The sequence below is a fragment of the Pezoporus flaviventris genome, unplaced genomic scaffold (genome assembly GCF_033815535.1).
Source record: "Pezoporus flaviventris isolate CSIRO_AGI_PZ_B2104156 unplaced genomic scaffold, CSIRO_AGI_Pfla_v1 ptg000037l, whole genome shotgun sequence".
NCBI classification, from domain to species: Eukaryota; Metazoa; Chordata; class Aves; order Psittaciformes; family Psittacidae; genus Pezoporus; species Pezoporus flaviventris.
In genome coordinates this window covers 146,233-163,114 of record NW_026892585.1, presented here as the reverse complement: position 1 = coordinate 163,114, position 16,882 = coordinate 146,233, and the positions used below count along the sequence as shown (strand labels likewise).

Genomic DNA, 16,882 nt, shown 5'->3' with positions numbered 1-16,882 from the left:
TTAAAGGGCTTTTTTTCTTCCTGGCAATTATCTTTTTAAACCTGAATTGGTCTGATTGTCATATAACTGGTACTCATTCTGCGAAGCTTCCTTTAGCCTCCTTCCCTGTTCAGTTCTCTCACCTCCAGAGATTTATTTCCCCAGTGTCTGTCCCCTTTCCTTGGAGCAATGGCATGGCTCATGCAGCACTTCCACTTGTCCTAGTGAGGGTGTTAATGACTTTTCTCACTTGCTATACATAGGATACCTGCTGATTGCTTTGCACATCCACACCTCCTGTCAAGAGATCAGAAAAGACCCTTTGAGGTCATAGAATGTTGGAAGCCAGTTCACGAAGATACTCTGGTTATTCTTATGTCTAGCCTAGTTCCTCATAGAGAAAAGAACTATCACCACCAACCTGGGACATAAACCTCAGGTAGAAGGTATTGTATGTGTGCAGCTTGCAAATGGCTTCACTTACATACATGGCCTAAATAGCCCTCCACTGTGTACGGTCTTTCCAGCTAAAGCAAAACCATTAAACTGGTGGTTCTGTTTGGGGAGAAAAGAAAGAAAATCCCTCCTTAAAACTTACCTGGCTTTGCATGGGTTAGAGTCTTTTTATTACCTTGCTGCTTTTAAGCACAAGAGAACAGGATGTTTCATAGCTCCTCAATTTGCTTCGGTTATTATCATTTGAAAGGATTTGATGATTCTAATTTCCTTCTCTACGCTTCTTGATTTTAGTACTCGGGTAACACTTCAGTACCTAGTATTGATTTTGATGATGGCCAGGGCTTTGATACGAATTTCTGCACCACAGCAAGCTGAGGGTGGGTGATTGCCAATGCAGACTGAGGACTCAGACTAGTCTCATGTTTTACAACTGTAATTGTAGGTGGTTGCTTGTAGGATGGTCGCTGTGTTGACGGGTACCATGAATCAGCAGTGCACCCTTGTGTGGTGTGGACTAACTGCGTGCTGGGTTGCATTAGCTAGGGCTTAGTTAGCAGGTCAAAGGAAGGGATTATTCCCTGCAGTGTGGCACTGGGGAGGCAGCAGCTGGAAGGCTGTGTCCAGTTTTGTGCCCTAGCAATGGGGAGAGATTGATGAAGTGGAGCTTGTCCAGCAAAGGGCCAACAAGATGGTCAAGAGGGATGGAGTGCGTGATGTTCAAGGGGAATGTGAAGGAACTGGATTTGTTCATCCTGGAAAAGGCAGGGGGGAGGAGGATGGGTCCTGCTGCGTTTTCTTCCACTAGCCGAGCAAGAAGGTGTGGGGAAGATGCATACCCCTGTCAGAACACAGTGAAAGATAAGTTGCAGTGAAGGAAACTGGTAGGAACTATGTTCCATAAGGATAAAATGTCACCAACTACTGATGGTGGTGCAGCACTGGGGCAGGTTGCACAGAGAGATGATGGAATCTTCATCCTTGGAGAAACTAGGAACTTGCCCAGACAAGACCCTGCGCATCCTGACTTAAGGTTGAGGTTATTTCTGCTCTGCCTGCAGGACCTGATGTTAACCAGAGCTTTCTACAACCTGAACTGTTCCGTAGCTTTATGTGCAAATCTTGCCTTTTTATCCAGTAGGAAACAGGGAGGAATAGTCATTCCTATCACTGAAACACACACAGATGCAGCATCAGCCTGTCTCCTGGGTTTTTCTAATGTTAAAGAAAGTGCAAAAGATCCTTGTGATGGATGCAGGAACCACTTAGAAGAAGCCAGGCTTTCCCCATTAACTGCAGTGACCCCTTTAAAGCAGTTTTAACTTGTTTTCACTCTGACAGCTGAATTGTTGTTACTCAGGGGCATTCAAGCTCCTTCAGAAATGTAAGGTCAAAAGCATTTCCTCAAAGCTCTTCTTGCTAGCATTTAGGTAAGAAAGTGTCACTGAATATTTACTAAATGTTTAAATATTTCACTAAATATGTATTTTATTTGTTTAGTTTCACCAAATAGTCACAGAATATTTATGTATCAGTATTCAGCTTTTTTTACATAGCTCAGCTGAGATGGCATCCTGTCTAACCATGGGAGCTCCTAGCTGAGCCCTAATGTGCAGGAATTGCAGAGCGATGTCTGGCTCCTGGTGGATTGGTTTGGGGGATGTTTGTTGTGCTGTGGTTGGTTTTGGTTTGTTTTCTTTCTTTCTAAGTGCTTGCCTCGTACGCAAACCCCTGCCTTAGCTAAAGCTCCATTGCATGCAGGTTCTGTCTCTGTGCGCAAGCTCTCGCTCCGCTATCCTGGGAAGTTGTAGGTATTTCTTTTATGCACAGGTTTCTGGCCAAAGGAGACCACCATTTAAATTGATGGGATGTACAAAGGGTAACAAAGGAGAAAGGAAAGGTGATGTTAAGTAGCTTTTAGTTGGATCACAGTACATCAATGATGTCGTGCTGCATGTTGCCTGGAAAACTAGTGGTAGAGGTGGGAACCTGGCCGCTAGTTAAATGGCCAGTGCTTTAATGACAGGACAGCCCTATCCTGGTTTACTTCTTGTGTCCTGATTCTGTTAGCAAGTAGGCATTTGTTGGGGTGGAAGCGCCGTCCACATTTAAGCGAAATGGTTTTTCCCTCATTACATCCTGTAAAGTAGCCAAGTGGTTAGGTGCAGTGTTGATGTAGATGGCTGAGGTGAATGTGTTGCAGTTTGGGACAGCAGTGAGAGGGATGAGGGAGGTAACAGAGGTGGCATTCACACTGTCTTTCTGTGCACGGTGTCTCACGCACAGCATGTCAGTAAGCAGTGGAAATTAGAGAGCGGTGACAAGAGAACCAGAGCTCTCAGAGACTAGTGCTTTTCCTTTCTCTCTCTTCAAATGACCCAGAAGGCTGGGGTCATAAATGCCAGACTTAATAATGAGCTGCTGTTTATCAGTATGTGTGTACATGAGCACAGCATAGGCCATGCTCGCTGTGATGACCAAGGCAACCCAGGACAAGCCGTGCTCACAGCAAGCCCGGCGCTGCAGCTGGCTTTGGGTGGCTGCCACAGATGTTGCAGATGTTCTGTGTTGGCCAGAAGATCCCTATGCGAGGACCTTGAATGTAGAAACCTACATTCACATTGCTTGGCTTCAGTACAAGCAGCGGTGCTGTTACCGCCAAGGAGAGACTGTGCCTCAGCCTGCACTGAAGCAACTTCCCTGCTGTCCAGATGTGAAAATCACTTTCAGGCTAACACAGAAGTATTGAGCAGCACTTGAGAAAAGAGTGATGCTGGAGGCTCTGCGTCCTACAGAGCAAAGCTATCATGATTAAACTGATAATCGTAAAAGAAAAAGGCTGCGGAGGAACCAAGTCAACCAGCAAATCACTGCTTTCTGTTTTTCCAAATAGTACAAAGTGTTATTTAAGGAAAGGAAAAGGTGTTCAAAAATATATGCAGGAATCAACGGAGGAAAAACAGGCAGCAAAATTGTGCAAGCACCATTAAGCTGCAGAAATTTTCCTTGGACATGTTGCAGTACCTTTTGAAAGCAGCATATGGGGTTTATTCTGGTGACTCTAATTTTAACATGAATGGGAGTCACGTGGAATACTCCTGGCATACTGCTTTGAAAATAGATCCCTGCATGATTAAGGAAGACTGAAACCTTTTTAAACCTCAATCTTTTAATACTTCTTTTAACCAAATCTGAAATGTGTTTAGAGGAAAGCATTAATGGAATGAAAATGGTCCAACCCTGAATAAAGGCTAATAGAACAGGTAGAAATACTACTGGCTTAGCACTAAGCATGCGTTTGTGCTTCAGAGGCTGGGAAATGAAAGAAGAAAACTTGCACCCACTGTTGTAGCTGCCTCTGCGTCACTTGACCTTTATAAATGTGCCTCTTCCCTTGGAAGAGGAATAAATCATTCCACCTACCATGTGCAGAGAGCAGAGAGCTCAATGAAGAGAGCAAGAGCAAGGCAGGATTTGCCTCTGAGATGGCAAGCGTGGCCGTGCTGCAGTATTGATAGCATCTTTAGCTCACGGGTGATTGAGACTGAAGAAATACATACTGGGAAGAGTGATTAGGGGAGGCTCATTAGTGGGAAGGAAGCTCTGAGCAGATGCAACAGCCCTGACAAAATGAGCCAGAACACTGATAGAGCCGGGCCTGGTGTGTGGGCTGAATGCGAAGTCGGGTTGCTGGAGGGAGGTTCAGAGAGTCCTTTCTGACAGCCGGTCCTTCCTACCCGTCTTCAGAGAACGCAGTCTTCACAGCTTCCTGAAGGGCTGTGGAAAGGGTGAGACACAAAGCAGCCATAAAACCATACTGATGAATAGAGACATGGGCATAGGGAGGAGTATGGACGGTCATCTGGTGCACAGAGAAAGAAGGGAAAGTTCTTTTTCCTTTTCTAATACTCCTTTTCCTAGTTTATTTTTATACCTTCAGTTTTTGGGGGGTTGCTGCTTTAGTGCTTCAGGATCTCCTCTGTTTGTTTGCAATTCCTCACTTGCCTGTCTTACTAATACTTACCTTGTTATCAGATAAGGAGATATTGGTAAAACACACACAAAAACTTGCCTGCCTTTCCTCTTTTTCACACAATCCTCACTAGTGATGTGTTACCCCAAGATGCTGAGCTCACCTGCCCTTCACATCTGTTGACTTTGAGTGGGGTGTTAATGTGCTTTGATGGGGTTTCTCCAGTCATTCCAACGTGGTTGCCACTTCCCAGATTTGAATGTGAGATGCAGCAGGCAGTAAAAAAGAGTGTTTATGTCGGCTTTATTTAAGCAAGACACTTTATTTAAGCAAGCCTATTTATATGGGTTATTTATAGTGCATTTGGCTGTGAGTGGGGGTGTGTGGGCATGCTTCTGTTGTGCATGAGACACGTGTTTGGGGTATGTATATTTGGCTGCACGTTTCCATGTATGTGGATTGATAAAGTGGCTGTTAATGTCTTTGGGAAGGGAATGTTTGCAAAGCCCAGCTTAACCCAGTGAGGCTCTGAAGCCCATGGGAGCAGACATGTCCTGCCAGAGACTGCAGGAGTCAGGAGCTCATTTTGTGTGCTCCGAGTTGCCTTAGGAGGGTAGGGAGGGTATTGCGCTTTCTAGCTAAGGTGAAGTGTCCACTCGGTGAACTGCTCCTGTTGGAGGGGCCTTGCAAAAACATAACTGTGGTGCACAGCTCTAGCTGTTCATTCACCTGGTATGAGCATCGGTTTGATTTCCGTGGCTGCATGAGGTGCAAGCAGACAGAGCTTGTTCTGCTCAAGAAAGCTTGCTGTGCGCTTGCTGGATGTGGAAACCAGGCTCGTGTTCTCTCTTCCTCTCATTAACTGCAGTCTTGGCAATCCCTTTCTGTACCTCCAGTGTACCAGTCCCTGTGAGCCTGTGTTGTGGCAGTAGTGTGAAATGGATGTGATAGATGGAGGAGAGGCCCTCAGCATCAGCTTATTAAAATAATGGGCTGGAGCTCCTCCAGCAGCAGCTGGGAAGGTGAACCAAGGCAAAGCTAACTCTGTAACTGAGCTGCTCTCAATGCACTCTTCCTAAACATCATGGACCACCATTGTCGTTCAAGTCTTAAAGTGCATAATCACACTGATACTGTCCATCTATAGGCTGCTGGGTGTCTGAGTGTTCCTCTTAAATAACACAGAGCAGAAGCTTTTGCAATTAAAACAGACACATAGAAAACTCTCCTGAATAAAAGTCCCCCTTCTTTTCCCAGAGGCAAGTTCATATAGGGTATTTAGGAATCCAGAGGTGTTTGCTAACGTTATCCATTGTGCCAGTCTTAAGGGCCTGTTGGATAAAACCCAGAGCCCCTGCTTCAGGTCTCACACTGCTAACCTCTTCCCCATTAGCCACAGACAGTATGAGTTTTGTGTGAACAGATTTAATATCCCTGTGCAGCAGATGTGCTGACACATGGGCTTCTGCAGTCAATGGGGTAAATAATCTCCTGTTTAAGTAGTTCCTAAGTACCTATTTATGTAATTAACATATTAAAGAAGTCACACCTCATTATTTCAGTGGTGAACCATGACAGCATCAGGGGGAGTTCAGATACCTGAGACAGGTGAGATTTTCTTTTGTCTTTCCTATTGCTCTTTGGTTTTGTTAAAAGCAGAAAAGTAAAATAAATCATTCTGTTGCCATTGCACATGATCAGGGAGAGATTTAATCTACATCTTCTAGAAGAAGAAAACCATAATGCACTAATGAGTAAGATGGAGGTGAGCATGCATGCGTGTAAGAGAGGCAAAACTGAATACATACACGGCATAACCTATTTCAACAGCGTTAGTAGTATGGCATGCGTTCCTCAGATCCCATCCTATGGGGACTCAAGCGTTAAAGGGAAGTCTCAGACTGATGGATTGCAGATAAATCCAGCTTGTGTTGCTGGTTTGGCAGTCTGTGCAAAGCATGAGCTGGAGAAGTAGATTATAAATAGGTATAAGTAGGTATAAGATTATTGCAGGTAAAATGCTGCAGTGATGTGAAATTGTTCTCTCCTGGCCACGTGTGCTCCAAACCAAGGGAGCGAGTGAGAGAACTGAGATTTAGAGGACGTGACTGAAAATCCTCTCAGCGTGTTGCAAAGGGGGTCTGGTAGAAAACTATGAGATGAATTTGAGCAAGGTGGGCAAAGGAGGGAGCAGGGAAATCCTAATCCCAGCTGTGGATGATGGCTATGTGGCAGATTTGGCAGGTGGCACTCACAGGCTGAATGTACTTCTAAAACACGCAAGGTGATGTCTGCAGCCCTTGCAGCTGTACACCTCAGAGTGCTGTGTAGGGATTCTGGGTGTCGGTGATGTGTGCGGTGGAACCTTTTTGTGTCCACTGTCTGGATTTGTTACCATTGATGTGGAATTCTTCAGTGCCCTCTCTTGCTATGTGGCTGCTGTCTATGTTTGCAGTGGCAGGACTTAAAGGTTGCAGGCAGAGGCGGGAGCCTGTGTACTCTAAGCTCTTTAGTTTTATATGGTAGCTGTACAAAGACAACCCATGATTGCATATGACGCTGCCTCCAAACCTGAACATCACTTGAGGTTGTTTGTCAGATAGGTCTCTGCTGTTCCCAGGGTCAGGGTTAGAAGTAATGTTCTTTTTGTGTGCATGTGCATCGGAATCTATCCAACATCAGATCTGTTCACTGTGACAGAGCAGTCCTCTTCTAAGCAACCCAGTTTCTCTTCCTTCCTTTTATTTACAGCAGGTTTCTCGTGTGTGGCTGTGGTGGCTTTCTTCTTGTTGTTTGTTTTTTCGTTTTTTTGAAGATTGGGGTATTTTAGTTCTGCATTAAACATGAGGCATTTTAGAGCTTCTTGGAGTTAACATCGGAGGTGGAAATGGAGCCTACAGCCGTGCTGTCTAGACTAGGAAGTCTCCTTTCACCACCCAGACTGCGCGTAATCGTTTAGCAATAGGAAAACTGAGAAATATTCATGTCGGTTCCTGTAGCCAATTTCAGGATTGTTTGTAGGCTGTCTTTGGCTTAGCTGAAGAACTTCAGTTGTCAGAGAAGATGAAGTATTGCAAATTCAACACCCCTAGACAGTCATCATCCAGACTGCTGTTGTCTGTGTCCAAGACTGTTGTGTGAAACTGTATAAAGCTCTAATTTTCATAGAATCAGGATCATAAAATGCTTTGGGGTGGAAGGGACCTTAAAGCCCATCCAGTTCCAACCCCTGCAATGGGCAGGGACACATTTCACTAGAGCGGCTCCCCATCCCTCTTGTGGTGTTGCCCCAGAGCTGGATCAGGACTGCAGGGGAGGGGTTTCCATGCATCTCAAAGGCTTTAGCATAAGCATGCATCCTCAGAAGGGGGGCAGCTTGGCTGGTGGTGCCAGAATGCTCCTCGTGCTCACAGTACAGGAGAAGGTAGTGAGTACTGAAAGTGCTCATTGGCGCTTGGATGGTGGGAATGCAGTGTGTGCTCTGCAGAATGAAAGGGTCTGTGGCTTTGTAATTCAGACGGACCTTGCTGGGTGCTGTGGTGGCAGATCACCTCTGAAGGTCACGTCTAAGCTGATTTGCAAAGCTGTGTTCCTCACACTGTTTTGAGCAGCTTATATAGCACCCGGTGTTCCTAGTCAGATAAGCTTTGTGGTTTGTAGTAGGGCTGCCTTAAGTGGCAGGAAGGATAGATAACTCTTTATGCCGTGGCCCAGCATTTTCATCTTAATTTGTGCTTATGTGCTGCTATCCAAAAGCTACTTTCAGATGCAGTAACATTAGGGAAGAACAAACAAAAACCCCAAACCTGCTTGTTGAAATAGAGCGTAGAGGGCTTCTGCCAACGGAGACATAAGGGTTTCTGATACTAAGATTTGGGGAAAACCAAACTAAATGTGTAATGTGGCCCTGGAAGTCTCTGAAATACTTGTGTGTATTACCTACAGCCTAATTGCCACTTCGGAAATACAGATGTGGAAGGCAAATCTGTTGGTATTCCTGGAATAGCTGAACAGGGGCAAATTCCTGCAGCAGCTCAGTTGCTGCTACAAATGGAGTTTTGAAAGGGCTGGGAAGTTTACTGGGAATTGACAGGTAATTTATGGCACTGGAAGAGGAGTCCACTGGGAACCAACCAGGGAATCTGTGACTTGGGAAGCGTTAGGAGGTTAACCGTCTTCCTCATGTGGGCTAAAAACAGTAAACCCCACAATGTAGAGGAATGAGTAAGCATTATATCACTGTTGAGTGCTCCTCAGCTCTCCCACACGAACAGGTCTTAGCCCATGGCAGCATACTGCCCAGGGCTGCTGGCAGGTTGGCAAGCAGCAGCTTTGGTGTGGAGCCTTCCTGGGAGTCTTTGATCCTCTTGGGTAGACAGCATCATTCCATCCCACTGCCTTAGATTGTTCACAAGTCTCATTTATGAAGTCGCTTTGAATTTGCCTGGGTTTTTCTAGCTGTGAATATTTGATCTCCTTTAAAAGCTTTCTTGGGTAATTGTGCCCTGGCCTGCTTTGGAGCGCAGTGAAACTTTCAGCCTGTTTATTCTCACACCACAGCCTTGGGAGGAACAGGAATGCCATTTGCAGGGGAGATTACTAAGAAAAGAAGGTGACAAAGGGTGAGGCTTCTTACAGTTAAAACTAACAGCTTGCTGCCATCAGAAACAGATCTCTGCCACTTCTGTTCCTTTCTTACAGCAGGAAAACACCTTAAAAATGGGGCTTCTAAGTTCATGACTGGTTGCCCTAATCTGGGACACAGCCTTTTGCCATCGGTGGGTGAAATACAGATGAAGAGGTTTATAAACTGGACCGAGGTTGTGTTTCTCCAGCCACTTCCAGGTTGCACTGGTAATCATTAGGTTTGCTTGCAGCAGAGCTTTGTTTAACAAGGCCCTTCCTAATGGGCAGTTTTGAACTCTGTATCATCAACAGAAAGGAACAATGTGTTTGTTAGGAAGCTCTCCAATTTCATATTGGCTTAAAAAAACTAAGCAGCATAAAGACCCGGTGGGAATGTGACAGGACAGTCGGGTTTCGCTGTCCGGTATCATTTTACGTATGTATTTATGGTTTGCATGACTGTTTTAAGCTCTGTGTATTAACAGCAGTTCCAGTCTAAACAAGAAGCAATGACTAGCAAATGGAACTGCTGAACTGCTTTATCCTTCACACACAAGTGAAGGGTATGGACTGTACCCTCAGAGCACCCTCTCCCCTGTGTGATGTAGGCGTCAGGAGGTGGTGGGAGAGGGATGCAACTGGGTAGATTGCCTTTTTCCATGACAGTCCTGCCAGCAAACTGAGGCTTTCTAGTTGCCCCCCTCCCTTCCCTTAAGATGCACATCGTACATCTCTCCACAGTTTAATGTTTCAAAACTGAAGGAGTGACCATAAAAGCCTGCAGGCTCAGGGTAATCGTCATAGCAGTGGTGCTGCAGGAAGTAGGAGGGGGCGATGCTCTAGAAGAGAATGAAAACCAGAAGCACAAATGAATCCTTACAGCATCCTGAGCCCTCAAAGCATCGCAGTTCTCTTGAAAGCTCATTTCTCTGTCAGAAATAACGGAGTGGCAGGTGCCCTGAGAAGCCAGGTCTCGTGTCTCTCTGTGGGCTTTGCTCGTGAGCACTAGACCAACAGGCTGCAAAGACCTTCCTGGACTCTGGATTAGACCCAGGTAGAAAACATTTCACAAGGAGTGGCCTTTATTACACAGGGTGATCTGGGAATCTACCCGCAAGGCTCTGTCGTGGTGCATTTTAAAAGGCTGCTGTTTTGCAGGGCTAAGGCAGTGGGTGTCTGTTATTAGGGCAGTACAGGAACGTTGGGGTTTGGGTTTTTTTTTTTCAGAAGCGCCTTCAATTTTTGTTCCTCTTTTAGTTAAAGGAATGAAGGTGTTTATGACCAAGGAATCTGTCCTCTTTTTGTCCAGTCTTCTCTAACGCCATTATAATAGTGTGTCAGTGTCTCAGAGTCTCTCTGGGCTTATCTTCGTAATATAAATGGATGCATTTAGGTTTTCTCCCCCTTTTGCAGTTTCAGTCACAGAAGCATGGAGAGAATGAAAGATTGTTTCAGGTCTCCCAGCAAAAGTGTCTGAGGAGCAGCCAGAAACTGCCCCCAACTGCCGAGTCCCTGTGCTGACTTCATTGTTGGCCTGAGTCTTTCCTCTCTCTCAGATATTGCTTCCTTTCCTCTCCTGACCTGCTCGTCATTGCTTTCCTGTATCATCAGAAGGTAGGACAGAGATTTATAACTCTGAGTAACAACCCTTTTGTGCGTGAAGTTTTCCTGGTGGCATGTTTCATCAGGCCCTGGGCAGTGGAGTAGGGGAGGAACATCCAGTGTAGAATTAGTTGCCTGAAGACTCAGGTCACCGTGTGCGTGTGCCACATCTAATTTTGGAAGCCCGCTAGCAAAGCACATTGCTGAGGAAGTTTCATAATAGTCGTGTCAGACTTTGACCCCCGTTTGGACAGATGCAGTTTATGGAGCTGGAAAGCAAGATGTAGTGTTTTGACAGCCCGTACAGCGGTTTTGTCTTCTGCTGCTCTGTTACTTTACAGTGTGCACCTGCAGCCCAGAAACCACCCGTGTGCTGGGCTGCATCCCCAGCATGGGAGCCGCAGGTCAGGGAGGGGATTCTCTGCTCTGCTCTGGGGAGACCCCCCTGAAGCCCTGATCCAGCTCTGGGGCAGCAGCACAGGAGGGACGTGGAGCTGTTGGACTGAGTCCAGAGGAAGCCACGGAGATGCTGCGAGGGCTGGAGCAGCTCTGCTCTGGAGCCAGGCTGAGAGAGCTGGGCTGGGGCAGCCTGGAGAAGAGAAGGCTCCTGAAGGGGAGACCTGAGAGCAGCTCCAGTGCCTGAAGGGGCTGCAGGAAACCCGGAGAGGGGCTTAGGACAAGGGATGTAGGGACAGGCCAAGGGGAATGGCTTTAACCTGCCAGAGGGGAGACTGAGCTGAGCTCTTAGGCAGAAGCTCTTCCCTGTGAGGGTGCTGAGGCGCTGGCACAGGGTGCCCAGAGAAGCTGTGGCTGCCCCATCCCTGGCAGTGTTCAAGGGCAGGTTGGACACAGGGGCTTGGAGCAAGCTGCTCCAGTGGAAGGTGTCCCTGCCCGTGGCAGGGGTTGGAGCTGGAGGAGCTTTAAGGTCCCTTCAACCCAAACCATTCTGTGATTACTCAAACTCAGAATATGACTAAGGTGTATTGTTTGGGTACACAGGGAGCATACCTCCTTAGCATGTGCATGTGTACGGGTGGATGCTTCTTGTGTTCATATGCGCATCTATATTTGTGTGTCGTGGTTTGTTTGCACGGGGAGAAAGTCAATGTGTGCACAGCTCTGTCTGGGTGTACTTTCCCAGTGCCTATGAAGAGAGAAAGCAAACTCACAATCAAATAAGCAGTGAAAGCAGGGGAAGGAGGGGGAAGAGATGAGATTGCAGTTGATTACGAGCCTGGCAGCAGATGTGCTACACAAATCCAGCCCGCTGCATCCAGGCTGTTTCCATGGAGATGGAGCGAGTCGTTGTGAAGCTCCGGCACGCTCCCCTGTGGCCCCGGGTCCCCACTGGCAGAGAGGGGGAGACCCAGTGATGGGGAGCTCTGATTTATTTATCACCCCCCCCCCCCCCCCGTCTGATGGTAGGATGCTCGGGGAGCAGCGCTCGCTCTTCCTCAGGAATATGGTTTCCCAAGATGCTAAATAAATGGGCAGGAGTTTCCCTGGATCGGGATGCGATTGGTTGCCTCCACCCAGCCGTGCCAATGGGAGCTCGAGTGGCCCTCGGGTACCCGCAACATAAGCAAAGCTGGATGCTCGCCCCAGCGGCGTGGGGACGGGAGAGCGGGCAAAGGTGTGCGAAGGAGGGGGTCTCCTCCTCTCCCATGGCTATGCCGAGGACGGATCTCCTGAGAGAGCATCACCGGGGACCATCTGCCGCCGGCACGCGCTGTGCCTCCCGCAGAAAGCAGCATTAAGTCATCCGCTCGCTGTCGTGTGGGAGGCGAATTTGTCGTCGGGAACGATGGAGCTAGGGGATCTCTGTAAGTAAACCCATGTACTTTATCCTGCTCTTTCAGCCCGGGGAACAGATCCGTGGATGGTGTCAAGGAAAAAGCAGTAACAACTGCAAATAGCATGAAGGATTTCTCGGGTTTGTTTCACATGGAGCAAGACGTGTTCTCCCTAGTGGTTTCAGGCATCGGGCAAACTAGTTCGCTGTGTGCTTTGCCTTGGGTGGTTGTTTAGCTTAATTAAGATTAGTCTGTGAAGGATGCTGTATTCCCCTGAGGCATTTCAGAGCGCCTCTGTGTTTGAACGGGAAGGCAAGCCACATGGAGCGGGAATATTGCAAGTCCGAGGTGCCCATATGGGGTCCCGGTGTCGGTGTAATAAGAACAGACACGTTGTTACCGTGGTTTGTCAAACACTAGTTTAAACCCCAAGCCAAGAAAACGTGAGTTGCTCATCATTCCTCGCTGTGTTCAGCCCAGGGAATCATTGATTGTCCTGCCTTTTATGTTAGTTTGTTGGGAATTTTTGCATTCATTTATTCTCTGGGGAAGGGTTCTAAAAGCCAGATTAAATTCCAGAGCTTTCCTGTTTGTTGATGAAACAGGTGAGTACACGTAAAGTGTGGAGTTTCCTTTTTCACCATTGCGGGGCATGAGTTAGAAGTTGATTCCTTTGCCTATTGGGACCCTGCTTTGATTCTGTAAAGCAGAAATGGTATATGTAGAAGAGGGAGGGAGGGGTGTGTGCAGATCTGTCCCCCTGTAGCCCTCTGGGGTTACTCAAATTACCCCAGCCATGAATTCAGCTCAGCATTGTTCATGTTTGATCGGGTATTTGCCGTTAGACCGGGAGCTTTGGTGGATGGATGACTCTCTGCTTTAACCCTGTCTGGGGCTGTAGTCATCTCATCTGGTTTGTGAAAATACATAGGAGACAGGGCAGAAATAGGACCAAACTCTCTGTATTGTCACTCTGTGCCTGAGCTAGCCATGTGTATTGGGAATATAGCAATCCAACTAGGTGCAAACATCAGATGAAGCCGGCTGCTTTTTAGGGATCTTTTTCTAGTGTCTTTGTGGTCATTTCAGCACTAGACACACAGCTGCTTTTCTGTGGTGCTGGGAGCTGCTGGGAAGTTACATTGCTGCCTGGGGTCTCAGGCTGGGTGGGGGATAATTTCATGTCAGTAAGGTTTAACTGGTCAGCTTTGCTTTGGAGATACTGCCTTGCAAGTTATGGCAGGAAGGTGTGCTTGTGGAGCTTGTGCTAAAGGAATCGGCATCGCCTCTGAGCTGATGCCAAAAGGAGCTGTCAGTGTTTTCAAGAACCGTTGGGTCAGAATAAATCAGGAAACACAGAACACAGAATTCAGTGCATCAGTGCAGTGAGTGTCTGGTGGTGAAGGCTATATTAAGCTCCTCTCTGTGTACTTCTGAGTGTTTAACCCAATGTATCACAAATGCAGGAGGACCCCGCGTTAAGCTTGAATTATTGCCTTTTCTGAAGACATAGATGTAGGTTGCTTTTCCTTGTGTTTCCCGGGGGTGTTGGGGCCACCCCTTATTGAAATGGTGGCCCCAGGCGTCCTATGGTACTGAGCTTAAAACCAATGTCATTTCCCTAATCTGTGCAAAAAAAGAGATAACCGTTCACTCTTAGTGCAGTACTTGGTTGTGTTTAGCAGTGATGCAAGTGCCAAGAATGGCATTCCTGAAATGAAGCAGATATTTAGTTGCTATGTCACCTTCCCCAGGGGCTCGTACCATTCATTTATACTTACTTAAAACCGAGGGAGCTGAAAACCCCATCACGTACAGCAGTCTAGGCAAAGAGGTGTGCCCACTGCCCATCTTGGAGGTGGATGCTTTGATCTAGGCTGAGATGCTCCATAAAAGGCTGAGGGAGAGCTTGGACTCTCGTACAACTGGGCATGGTTAGCTCCTGATTTGAGGCTGGTTATTTTGAACACCTTTGGGATGCATCATAGTGATGCTCCATTGCACGTCTGGGGGGTTTTAATTCTATACCTGCTGCCTTCTGATTGATTTTCTGGTAGATAATGTGAAAGCCTAGGAGAACATTGCCTTCTGAGGTCACCACAACTCTTAAGATGATATTCCAGGGCTTGTTAGCACTCCAGGGATCTAGTTCAAACAACACAAACCTCTCAAGTTTAGTCACTAGCGCTAGACAAATACTGTGTGACTGATAGATTTCCTGTATCTCCCATAACCTTGTTTGAAGGGATTTGTTTGCTTGTCTATCCCTGTGCATTAGCAGATAAAGGGAGGGGGACGGGGAGGGAGAGAGGCAGCCTCCAACTGCTGAGCTGTGGATAGTGCATCGGATCAGTCTGTCTGAGGGCTTCAACCCACAGTGGTGCCTGCGGTAGGAGAACTCGTGTTGCAGTCAAAGCCGTGCTTGCATTAGATTTTTGACCTGATGGTGCAGAGAACAGTTGCTTGTCATTACTGCTCGGGGATGATCTACGTGGGAGAGGCATTACAGATTCCCAGGCTATAAGAGTTCCAGCAACAGAGGAGTGAGTAGGCTTCAGTGAGAGCTGTGGCATGCTGGCAGCAGTTGGGAGGATGCAGAAGCTGAAAAATGCTGTCTTGGAGTAGCTTTAATTGGTTGCATTGGAAAACACTTGGTTCAGTGGACTCATATGTCTTCTAAAATGCTTGGTGCCAGACCAAGTTGGCATACCTCCATTGACTTACATGAGAAGCCACCAGACCTTGATCCCATCTTCAGTTTTCTGTGTACATTTTTCTTGGAAGAGCAAGGTTTTACAAAGGCAGCAGGTTGTTTTTCCTCTCTGTTTCCCTCAGCAGCAGTCATGTTAAAAACCTGGGTGGGGTGGGCATCGCAGAGGTTTTGACTTGTTTCCAGGGGCTTTAACCTTAATGGGTTATCCTTCGTCTGCTCACAGAGCTCATTCATTGCCAGTGGGATGGGGCTTGGAGCAACCTAATGGAAGGTGTCCCTGCCTGTGGCAGGGGGTTGGAACTGGATGAGCTTTAAGGTCCCTTCCAACCCAAACCAATGTGTGATATTTTAGTCAATGCTGGAAGCATAGAGCAGGAATCCAGAAGGGAGGCTTTGTGTGTGTCCACAGGCAGTGAATTTGAGTATTTCATTTTTTCCCTGGACCTTAACCCTCTTTCACTCTCAGTAAAAACACTGTGGTCAATCATATACTGGGTAAACAGATTCTAGAGCTACCAGTCTTCTGTTTTGCCTCAGTTGTATTTGTGTTTTCACCCCTTTATTCAAGTGCACTACAGTTCAAGTGATCTACAGCTTTTACACAAGCTACAAACCAAATAACTCTTCTTTAGTTGGCTCAGTGTGTTTACATCCAGATGAATTGCAGACAGTCATAACTCCAGATCAGACTAACTGCTCAAACGAGACCAGTGCCTCATTTCTGTGTCTGGAAAAAAAGCATTTTCAGGCAGAGTCACTCCATGCTAGGACTTGGCTTACGTAGAGCATCGTGCCAAGTCACAGGAAGCTCTCACTCCCCGTCCGGTACATGCACCCTCGCATCACACATGGCAAGTGCACACAACAAAGCAACACCAGGCACGGAACAAAACCGGAGGAGCAGTGAAACAAAGAGGAGTGACTGGTGAAAAGCCCATTGATTTGCTTGACGCCCGTTTGGTGCGGCAGTGCGCAGCGCTGATCCGAAAACTCCTGTGCGTCACCAAGTTTGGAGAACAATGGGAACTGTCAGTCCCAGCAGATTGCACAGGCCTGTCATTATTCCTCCATTGTCTCGATGCACTAAGTGGCACGCAGAGCGGGGTTTTGGCAGGAGTTCAGGAGTGGTCTTACAAAGAGGGATCGCGTGTCGCTACCACTCGTGTGTTGTCATTTGGGATTAGAGTTGAGCCCAGCGCAGGCCCGTAGGAGCATGTCTGCCCCCATCTGGGTGCGCTGCTTTTATGGTGCTCGTTCGTTTGGTCTCTTAAGTACAAATCACCGCTTTTCTCCATTCTTAACTGCAAAAATGTAAAAGCAAGAAACCGTAAATGACTTTGTGTTGACTTAGGGTCTTCCTCAGAGCTAGAGTACTGCAGATTCCTTCTGCTCTGCCATGCTGTTTTGCCGCCCGGTTAAGAAGCAGCAGCAGCACAGGCACCCCACACTCCTCATCCTTAGGAACCACAGGAACTGGCACAGGGTGCCCAGAGAAGCTGTGGCTGCCCCATCCCTGGCAGTGTTCAAGGGCAGGTTGGACACAGGGGCTTGGAACAAGCTGCTCTAGTGGAAGGGGTCCCTGCCCGTGGCAGGGGTTGGAGCTGGAGGAGGTTTAAGGTCCCTTCCAACCCTGATTCTACAGCCCTCTTAGAGACATGCCCCTGTGGGGAGAAGCACGATAGGAATGAAGATTGGCTTTGTATCAGGGAGACTCAATTTTAAGTTCTTTATTGAGCATCA

The 16,882-nt window shown here is 47.3% G+C and overlaps 1 protein-coding gene across 3 annotated transcripts in view; it reads left to right on the top strand.

The window, feature by feature from the left end:
• Positions 1–16,882, top strand: part of ELMO1 (engulfment and cell motility 1) — a 222,408-nt gene that overhangs the window by 132,215 nt on the left and 73,311 nt on the right. The window contains exon 1 of one of the 3 annotated variants that reach the window (XM_061464315.1): positions 12,195–12,459. The exons of the other annotated variants lie outside the window; for them this stretch is intronic. The gene's annotated coding sequence lies outside the window, so the exon portion shown is untranslated. Of the gene's footprint in view, positions 1–12,194; positions 12,460–16,882 lie in introns of those variants that run through there. 3 annotated transcript variants of the gene reach the window in all.